This window comes from Branchiostoma floridae, chromosome 7 (assembly GCF_000003815.2).
Source record: "Branchiostoma floridae strain S238N-H82 chromosome 7, Bfl_VNyyK, whole genome shotgun sequence".
Lineage (NCBI taxonomy): Eukaryota > Metazoa > Chordata > Leptocardii > Amphioxiformes > Branchiostomatidae > Branchiostoma > Branchiostoma floridae.
This window is the reverse complement of record NC_049985.1, coordinates 24,790,332-24,801,225: the sequence shown is the minus strand read 5'-3', so window position 1 is coordinate 24,801,225 and position 10,894 is coordinate 24,790,332.

Here is a 10,894-nt window from a genome sequence, read left to right as displayed (position 1 = left end):
GCTTGGAAAGTACAGTGAGAGTGGGCCTTTAGCTAAAGCAAGGAGCTTTTATATCTGATATAAAAGCTCCTTGGCTAAAGGCTATGTGTTTTTAGTCATATGTTCAACCTTCCAGACCACTTTCATACTGAATGCAACTTTTTTATTCGCTCGCTCGAATCAGTTTTAGAGTTCCCAGAGGATGTCATCCATATAATCAAATCAACATGGTCTAACCTTTAAGCTAAAGGCACAACCCACCGTACGTGCAATTCATCCGTACTTTTTTTTCCGAGGCCACGTTCGCCTAGTTACGCGAGTATTTTCACGTACGGCGGGTTGTGCCCTTAGCTTTAGCCGCCTATGAAAAATGTGCCTGTTTAACAATGAATACACTAGAGGGTTATCTGAGTTTGAAAGTGAAAATATTTACCTTCCCGAGGTGGGGGCAGCTTGGCAAATAAACATGTACCTTTGAACTGTTGATAAGAGGTTGACATATGAAAGTAAGCGTTGTATTTCGTCCACAAGAGAATGCGGGAGGCAGTTGTTGATAAGACAAAAGCTTTCCAGTGGTCGAAAAGATATGTACATATAAAAGCAGATCCAATGAATGACTTTACAAGTAGTCACTTTTGTTATACTGCCCTACCTATAGACAACAAAAAATTAATCTTTTCGGCAATCTTCAGAACCTAGTACGTAATACTCTTGATTTAAGATCTACTAGTAAGTGGTTCAGGTTTCTCGTCACACGATACGGTACAAACAGCAGAATTTGAAACTTAACCTATACTAAAATTGTAAATACTAAACGCTTTGTTAGCACCTAATAAACCCTTCAATCAATAACTTGCAACACTATAACATTATGTATCTTGGACTACCAATGCCATTTGTAACTTACTGTGAATTACTTGTTATTGGTATTGTTATTTTACTTGTCTTTGTTAGTTGTACTCTTTATTGAGAGGTGATATTGACAGGCTAAAGTGTTAGGAAAAAAATCAGTTAGCATAGTAAAGGCGAAAAACGTCTACAACAAGCGTCTAGTAGTAGCCTTGTTCGTAATCCATTCTTAGAAAAAGTAATGATCGTCAAAATGACACACACTATGACGCTGTTAGGCTAGCCCCTGAGGCATCGCCAAACGTCTGTGTCACAAAAACTACTTTAAACAGGCATCTTTTTAATTATGGAAAAACACTCTAATTCTGGACTCAAGTCCATAACTCCGAAATGCTTTACCCGATCAACTTCATATTTTTATTGAGTACATATCGAAGGGTAATGAATATGTGGAAAGTGTCAATGGGTCTCTAGGGATTAGTCCAATTATACTATAATTATATATAATTATATATAATTTTGGGGCATTATACATAATTATATATAACCCATTTCACCATTATACATAATTATATATAACCCATTACACCATTATACATAATTATATATAACCCATTTCACCATTATATATAACCCATTTCACCATTATACATAATTATATATAACCCATTTCACCATTATACATAATTATATATAACCCATTTCACCATTACACATAATTATATATAATCCTGATGACCATTATACATAATTATAAATAACATAATAAAATTATTCTAATCTACCAATGATAACCGACTGAACTCGCTTAACTTTTAATTTTACCAGAGACATTCAAAATAGAGCTCTAATTCTTGTGTAGACATAAATATATAGGAATCAATTTTGTACATTTCGACACCCTTACCTTTACGTTTGATGTGACCAGACCAGATCTGAACCGCTCGAACCTCTGGCAGGTTTCTCACTGAGTGAGCGCCCTTGGAAGTTGGAGGACTTTACTTATCAAGATTGTCTGAACAATAACAAGTTTGTTTTGCAGTGATTTTGTGTGTGACAAGGGAGCGTAAATTATTAACAGCATAAAGGGAACGGCCATTCTTGGCTTATTAAGATCGTCAAAACAAAAACAAGTTTGTTTTGCAGCAATTATCAATTTTGTCTTTGGCATGCGACCGTAAAATATTAACAGCATAGAGGAGACGGTCATTTTTGGCTTATCAAGATCGTGAGAACAATAACAAGTTTGTTTTGCAGCAATTATCAATTTTGTCTTTGGCATGCGACCGTTAAATATTAACAGCATAGAGGAGACGGTCATTTTTGGCTTATCAAGATCGTCAGAACAATAACAAGTTTGTTTTGCAATGATTTTGTGTGTGACAAGGGACCGTAAAATATTAACAGCATAGAGGGGACGGCCATTTCAGCTTATCAAGAATGTCAGAACAATAACAAGTTTGTTTTGCAGCGATCATCGATTTTGTGTGTGTCAAGGTTCCGTAAATTCATTAACAGCATAGAGGGGACGGCCATTTTGGCTTGTCAAGATCGTGAGAACAAAAACAAGTTTGTTTAGCAGCCGTCATCGATTTTGTGTGTGGCAAAGGACAAACAGCCTAGAGGGGACTGCCATTTCAGCCTTGGGGGGAGGGGCTTTGAGGAAAAGGCGTAGTAAGTCAACGGTTGTTACTGATGTATAAATCACTGGCTAGTGGGACACCATGAATTTTAAATGAAATAAATTTGAAATGATGAAATACATTTTGCATTGTAAATCAGTTGCTATCCTTTATTAGAGAGAGAGAGTTGTGTTAAGCGGCAAGCCCGTCTCTGTGTCCGTTGTTGTTTTCTCCCTAATGTGGTAGTCTTCCAGCGGCATCCGCAAAGAACGTCGGGTACAAATTTCGCTATATATAATTCTACTCTTGTTCATCATCGCGGGCTGCTTGTTAAAAAATGTTTTTGACCAGATATCATGAATATGCAGCAGTCCCAGAATGATTGGACGCACATTCCCAACATTTCTGCGATAGCAATCAACTCTCGTCACTCTTCCCCGGGCAGGTAAGCATTTCACACAGCACTACTGGTATCTAAGAGAGAAGCACGCCTTAGGATAAGAATGCCTCATTCACATTCCCCAGAAACCATTACGTGTTTAGATGGTTAGGCCCCGACAGGGGTTCTGACGTCGGAGGAACAAAATCTTGTTTCAGTGACTTTTTTGTTTTGTTTGGATACCAGGGCACAGGAGCCATGTTTTTTGTATAATAAATGGTACACATTGCTAATTTAATTATGTTGAAGTTCATTATACTAAATTTGCTATACACGCGTCTTATCGTACCATGTACAATGTACCCCTGTGAGGTCATTTAATTCTAATACCAGGGTAGAATTGATCAGAAAACGTCAATACAATAGTTTGAAGGCATATTATTTAAAGAATGTGAAAGTCATCGGGGATTGGCCCACTGTGGTAATTTCAGGTCAGGTCGACCCAAAAATGAGAGGAGAAGAAGAAACGTCAGGAAAAGTAATGTCTGTGGTATGGTTGAAATATGAATAGACAGCCCTTGAACTACCTAGTCGTGCATGGGTTTGGTAATGTAGCAAGCCTTTGATCCCCCGACGTGAGAGCTCTTTCGGGGAAAGCCAGCTAGACAAGCTATGGCTCTTCTGAGGAATGTGAATGAGGCATTCTTATCCTTAAGAGATTTTTTTTTCTTAAATACCAGCAGGGTTTTGTGAAATGTTAGGAGGCGTACGGAGAGTTGATTGCTGTCACAGAAATGTTGGGAATGTGCGTCTAATCTGTCTAGGACTGCTGCATATTCATGACGTCTGGTGAGAAAGAAGATTAGAAATATCGAAATATTATAACCAAGGAGGTTAACCTCCTTGTTATAACCGAGGGATAAATCCAGGTCCTTTTCGGATGCGATATGCCGCTGGAAGACTATCACACCAGGGAGAAAGAACAGACACTGAGACGGGGCTTGTCGTACAGTGGGCACGGGAGACCCCTTGAGGCAGATAATCTAAGAATAATTGTTGCCGGGCTAGCCACTACTTAAGTTTTCCCTTCTCTCTATCCTACGTTCGTCTGTCTGTCTGTCTGTCTCTCTGCCCCCCCCTCTCTTTCTTTCACTAGGGTTGTCAACCCACACCCTATCATCAACTACCTGCCTCCGAAACCTCCTATGAAGTTATTCAATGATTCCGGACAGATACCTAGACAATTATCTACGGCCCCGTATGGCATGAGGTTGTTTAGTTGCATGCTAAACACTTTGTTCTTTTTCCATCTTATTACATCAAAGCACAATAAAGAACAACACCTTGTTGATATTTTGTTGCGTAACAACAAGAGGCTATTAGTAATTACAGTGACATCTTGTACGGAGCTGCCTCTGTCTTGTAGCATGTAAATAACAGGGGGTCATTGTTCACACAATGGCTTGAATACACAACAGCTTTACAAGACAATTGAATACAGTTTTCGCCATTCCTACATTGTCGCCGTCCACATTATAGACCTGGAAGGAAGTCTCCATAGACATGGAGCAAAACGTACAGCCATGACACGCGTTTTCATGCTGTACCAATAGGCATCCACAAAGTCGAGCAATCTACGACGAGATTCTCCGCTCCTATAATCTCCTAGAATGGTCCCTCTTTAACGTCTAAAGCTCTGTGCAGATGAGGATCCCTAGGTGTGACGGAGTCACCGGTAAGGACTTGACGTGGCCTGCAGATTCACCAAAATAGATATGAAGTGGGTCAGCGCAGTAGACGGAGGGGATTGCATCGAGTGAGGAGGTATGTAGATACGCGTACTGTTTGGCGTAGCTTAGAGGAAGGTCATAAAATGGGTTGTACTCCAGTTCTGGCTGGTAGGTTTTGAGAGTCAAGGTTACATCCTGACAGTAGGCCAAACGTTTCCACAATACAGCCTAGGTCTACCATCTGTGTTTAAGTAGTCTCTTGCGAAAAAAAAACAATCTTCGGCTTGGGTAAGTTTAATAAATTCTCGCAATCATTTCTTCTTCTGTCTCGTAGAGAACCCGGTAGCTACTAGAAAAGAACATAGGGGTTTGGAATACTAATGTTACATCGATTTGAATATTTGATCTAACTGAAAAAAAATTCATAATTTTATGGAGATAAAAATGCAATGGGGAAAAGGCACGCAGATGAGCAACAGGTTGTCGGTGATGCTTACAAATGTGGGGACCAAACACAAGCTGCAGGTAAGTGACAAGTAAGTACTCTGGTTAAAGGTTTAGATAGAAGATAGAAGAATGTATGTGAGAGGTGTGTTGCTCTTACAATTTCTTCTCTTGGTAGCTGCCTGCGCAGCTCCAAATGGTCGGAGAATTGGTCAGTGTAAGACAGCTTCATGGAGAGAGTGTGTGCCTGTTACAGGCAAGCCGGGAATCGCGTCCCATGTTGGGTCTGGCACACAAGTATGTGTCATGTGCGAGGCCCAAAGCAAAGATGTTGTCGTTGGAAGACCATTTGCTTTTCTTTCAAGGGCGACTGATGTTGCAGTAAGAGGATATCCATTCCATACCCTGTTCGCAAACAACCTGACACAGCTCGATCATTCTCTTGTTCACACTTTGGCTTTGATAGACGCAAAGATCACTGATGTGGAAGACAACACCTTCGCTGGGTTTTCCAGTCTGCACCAATTGTCGCTAGATTCTAACAAACTGACAATTGTCAAGCGTACATGGTTCACTGGCTTGAGGAGGCTCTTTGTGCTGATTTTTTCCAACAACTACATCAAGCAGATAGAGCCCGGAAGTTTCGGGGACCTTAATGGTCTGTATATTTTGGATCTAGGAATCAACCTGTTACAGGTTGTAGATCCGGTCTGGCTCTTTGGACTTAAAGGTCCTATGGTAATGTACATGGAGTTGAATGAAATCAACAGCATATCTCCAGGATCATTCCAACAGGTGCAGCTGAACTGGTTAGACCTGAGGGGTAATAATCTGTCATGTTTGGATGGAGACGTATTGCGAGAACAGTCTTCTTTGTCAACTCTTCACGTCAGCAGTGACATGTTGTCATCTGTTCATGATGCAAGGCCACATGGGATGACGTGGAGCCTAGGTCGATTCTCCAATCCAACAAAAGGTTTATCGACATTGATTATTGAGGTTCCGAAGTTCCTATTCTATGTTAGGCACGATATGGTTAGTCGAGGAATCTTTTTTGGGTGGATGATTGACTCATCAAAAAATGTGCTTGATAATATGGAAGGTATCAATCCTAACAGACCATGTCGTGCATTGGATCACTCTTTAAGCACGATCTCCATCCGGGCCCCTGCAGTTGTCTTGGCAACTAACGGCTCTCTGACAGACAAACCGGTCTCCAACACGCTTGAGCAGTGCAGGCAGGTTTGGGAGTACAACCGGGGTGTTACTGTAACCGTGGGTCTGGAGGGAAGCCCAGTCTTCCGACTGGTTTCCACGGCCACAGGGAATGTATCCTTCGAAGGTGTTGCCATGTCATTCGTCCAAACACTAGACACGAACACACATGCCACCACAGTGTCTGGACGGAATCTAAACGTCACCCATGACAATGCAAAAAACATCACCTGCATTCTGCTCAACAAAGATAAACACACAGAGTTGGTCCTCAGTGTTCCCCCGGCCAAATTCCAGACACACACAACAACAACAAAAACAACAGCCACTTACAATACAGACACTGACCACTCCAGCAGCCTGACAAACTACTCTGAATACACAGAACATAGCTACACATCTACAGAACCAGGCAACATCCCCACACTTCAGGTGAATACCACACCTGGAACAGATCATGTTCTCATCTCAGTTGTTGTCTCGTCAGTTGTCAGTCTGGCCCTGTTGTCACTTGTAGTGTTGGTATGGAGGATGTGTCCAAGAAGGTTAAACGCTGAAGATGAGAGAGACAGGGACGATGCACATTTTTGGATAATCCCATCTATGCGTGCCTTCCCCCGCTTGCTGAGATCGGCTTCCCTTCCTGCATCTTCAAACAAGATGGCGTCCGATGACGTAGCCTCTTGTAGGTCATTGCCCGCTGTCCTGCAATCCAAGGAACCTACTTACTGGGAGATCCCAGATGACATGGCCGCTACTCACAGGCCTTTGCCTGCTCTCCCACATACATACTGGGAGATTCCAGATGACGCCATCTCCGGGGTGGTGCGTTCTTCTTCTCTACCTGCTGTAGTATGCGCACACGGGGACGCCGCAGACGATGCGATATCCTGCAGGTCATTGCAATTGCCAGCTATTCTTCTGTCCATCGAACCCACCTACAGTGAGATCCCAGATAACTTAGCCGCTGCACGTCTGCCTATCTTCCGGGATAACACCACTACTTCTAGCAGACACATATCTGTAAAATCCATTGCAACTTATGGATCGGCTGACCAGAGCAAAGCCCAGCATAACATCGTCTATAGAAACTCCCCCGACGTCGAAGGCATAAGAGCCCGTAGACAGCTGAGGACAGCCTTGGTATCCCAGCCTACTGACCAAGGTTTGAGAACGTACGTAAACGTCACAGATGATATCCTGTCCAGAGGGCAAAATGTCAACGAAGCTCATATCGCCTTCCTCACGTTGCCTGATGCCCACAGTCTTTCGGAGATTACAGGAGACGGAACTTGTATCACACCGCGACTTGAGTCTCTCCCCCTTGTCACACTGCCGAACACCTACTGGCCATGGGAGATTCCTGTGCAGAGAACCCGTACCACATCACGGCGTACGTCCCTCCCCCTTGCCACACTACCTAACACCTACTGGCCATGGGGCATATCAGAGGAGGGAACACGTAACACACCACGGCGCTCGTCCCTCCCCCTTGTCACACTGCCGAACACCTACTGGCCATGGGAGATTCCCGTGCAGAGAACCCGTACCACACCACGGCGATCGTCCCTCCCCCTTGTCACACCACCTAACACCTACTGGCCATGGGAGATATCAGGAGAGGGAGGGAACACGTTACACACCTCGGCGCGCGTCCCTCCCCCTTGTCACCTTACCTAACACCTACTGGCCATGGGGGGTATCAGGTGAGGGAACCCGTACCACACCACGGCGTGCGTCCCTGCCCCTTGTCACACTGTCGAACACCTATTTGCCATGGGAGATATCAGGGGTGGGAACACGTAGCACACCACGCCGGGCGTCCCTCCCCATTGTCACATTGCCGAACACCTACTGGCCATGGGAGATCCCAGGGCGGGGGCCTTCTAACACACCACGGCGTGCGTCCCTCGCAACACTACCTAACAGTTACTGACCATGAAAAATCGTGGAGAAAGGAACCCGTAACACTACCGCCTGCGTTCTCTGCCTTACATAACATGGTATCGCGTGGCGCAGCGGCAGCGTGTTTGGCTGAGTTCGAATCTTGCCGTGTCACCGATCTTTTGCCCTTGGGAAAGGCACTTTACACGGCTTTTCTAACTTTACTCAGGTTAAAATGAGTACCTAGCTTCGGCTAGGGCCGTCCCTCGGATAGGACGTTAAATGAAGGTCCCGTGTTCGGGGAGAACTACACCCCACGCACGTTTAAGAAAATAACACCACACGTGCGATGGTGCGGTGTGCGATTGTGCAAATCCTTCCGTCTAGAGTTGGTGTAATTCTCTACAAATCACACAGAATTTAGGAAAAATAGCAACATATCAGTCACAATGGAGATCTACATCAAACCAAACCAAACTAAATCAAACCAAACCTTACAGGCATAAGCAATTGAAGGAATCACGTAAAACATCAAAGGAAAGCACCCTCGATTGCAAATGTCTAACTATCCATTTTAACATTCCAGGGAGCAAAAATTACAGTGTTAAAAAGATCTGGTACATTTTAATAGATACAAACATTTACAGCCTTATCATTGGAGAGAATGTGTTCCGACCATCATCCGAAAATTCGAGAGATTGGAAGTGTAGATTCGCTTCACTATCGCAAATATCTTTAACCCGAAACAGCACAGCTTGTAAGCCTGACCTCCAATTCATTAAAATGTACATATTACATATGCTTATTAAACTTATATTTTTTTATCCTTTCGAAAAAAAGTTGTCCTTAACTTGCAAGTCCATTGTTGTGTGGAACTACACATTTTTTTTTTATAATCAGGCACCTAGGCAACACTGCATCCTTTCGGATGGACAACTGAACGTTTAGAAAATTCTGTACACACCGAATGTAACGGCCATTTTGTTACCAGGAGGTAGGAACAGTTCCCTTTTCATATTCAAAAGACAGCATGATTGTCCTTTTTGTTTTAATTTTATACAGGTATTAAAATTAGTTTTGGAAAATAGGTGCACTGATGCACCCAGCCTAAGAACGTAGGTAGTACTACACAGAGTTTTGTTTTTACAATATATAAGTTAAACGTAAAAGTCGAATATCAGCAAAACAAATTACAAAGTCTACTGCCTGTCTTCAGAACTTAATTCTATAAATAACAAAAAATATTTAATTCATAATAGTAAATGTAGAAAAGCGCTTTTTCTAATACTTAACTTTGACGAATATTCTGTTTTCATGCGAACAGTCAAACATTGGGTGTATAGCTAAAATTTGGGAGCACAAACTTGTACACGCACCCAACATTTCTAGCCATGTTCTACCACCCATTGTGATAACGACTTCGATTATTATATTTCAGTTAATTACAATTCGCGTTTATTTCTAAAACTCTCCAAAAACGAGGATGGGTGTTTAAAGTACAACGATCTCCTCTCCAATCATAGATTCGGCTTCGACCGTTTATGTGGTTTTAGGAGTAATTTTCGGGATTTCTATTTGGCATTGTTTTCTTCGTTGTTTGGAGACATAAAGAAAGCAGCACAATATACAAAGCCCAATAAAACGCCTAAACACGTCAGAAACAGCCGGAACAAACCGCTGCTTTGAGAGTATAACGAGCATACTTACAGACATTTGCAGAAGGAAAAAAAATTGAACGCGTTAACTTTGCAATTACAATCCTATATTTGTCAAACACAAAAGTGACTGTCTTGCTTTGATGAGGGCAATATAGTAATGTGGAAGTAGTGACTGCCATTATTCTTAAAAAATGTACACGGAAGGGTCTCCGGTATTTCAACTCACAGTTAAAATCAACCCAGGACCTGGCGAAAATTTGAATTAACAATGATATCCGGCATTCCACTTCGACGAATTTGTGGCTTCACAGTCCGATGAGGCTAAAAACTCTACGGGCAATGATGCAAAATAATGTTACCGTAGCATAAGTAAGGCTTGTAGATGGTAGTAAATTTGGCCTCTCTGGGGGCTTATCACGTCAACATGTACAGCACTTTTACATGAAATAGAGACTAGTTTGCAAAAGAACCCATGGGTTTCGTTTCTAGCATTGCTTCAGGTGGTTATTGTTGTTCGTGAAATATCAATTACACCAACATACTAATATCATTCCAGTACTTTGGTAAGCAGATTTAAATGTGCAAAATCGTGAAGTAACAAGTGATAGAAGTGGCCGGCTCAATGGGGGTGTATGCTTAGGAAAATTATCATGGCTGTTGCACAATTAAACAAGGAACCAATGAGCTGCGACTACCAGGCCTTGAAATATCGTAGCATGTTTTAAACATAAAATTATGCCAAATTAAAGACATGGAACAGAAGCTCTGTTATGAAACCAAATCTGAAACTCAACTTTCACCAGGATGGATTTCAAAACTAACAGTAATCATGGACTTATTCAAGCGGCGTGTGGTGGTCCGGTGGATGGAAACCCTGACTAAACTCCAGGCAGGAACTCAAATTCCGGCGTAACTGTCGGTTGGAAGACATTCTGAAAGGCATCTGAAAGACTGCGCTTTGTACGACCTGGTCTGCGGCGTTGAAAACCTACCAGTTATGAACTAACAACGCACCATTTCTCTGAATCTCAGTACATAACTTAGTACATGTGACTATATGTGTGAAACTGCTGCAAGGAATCGTTGGAGTCTCACTGTTGTTACGCCGTTAAATCTGAAAAAGTTTCTCACTTG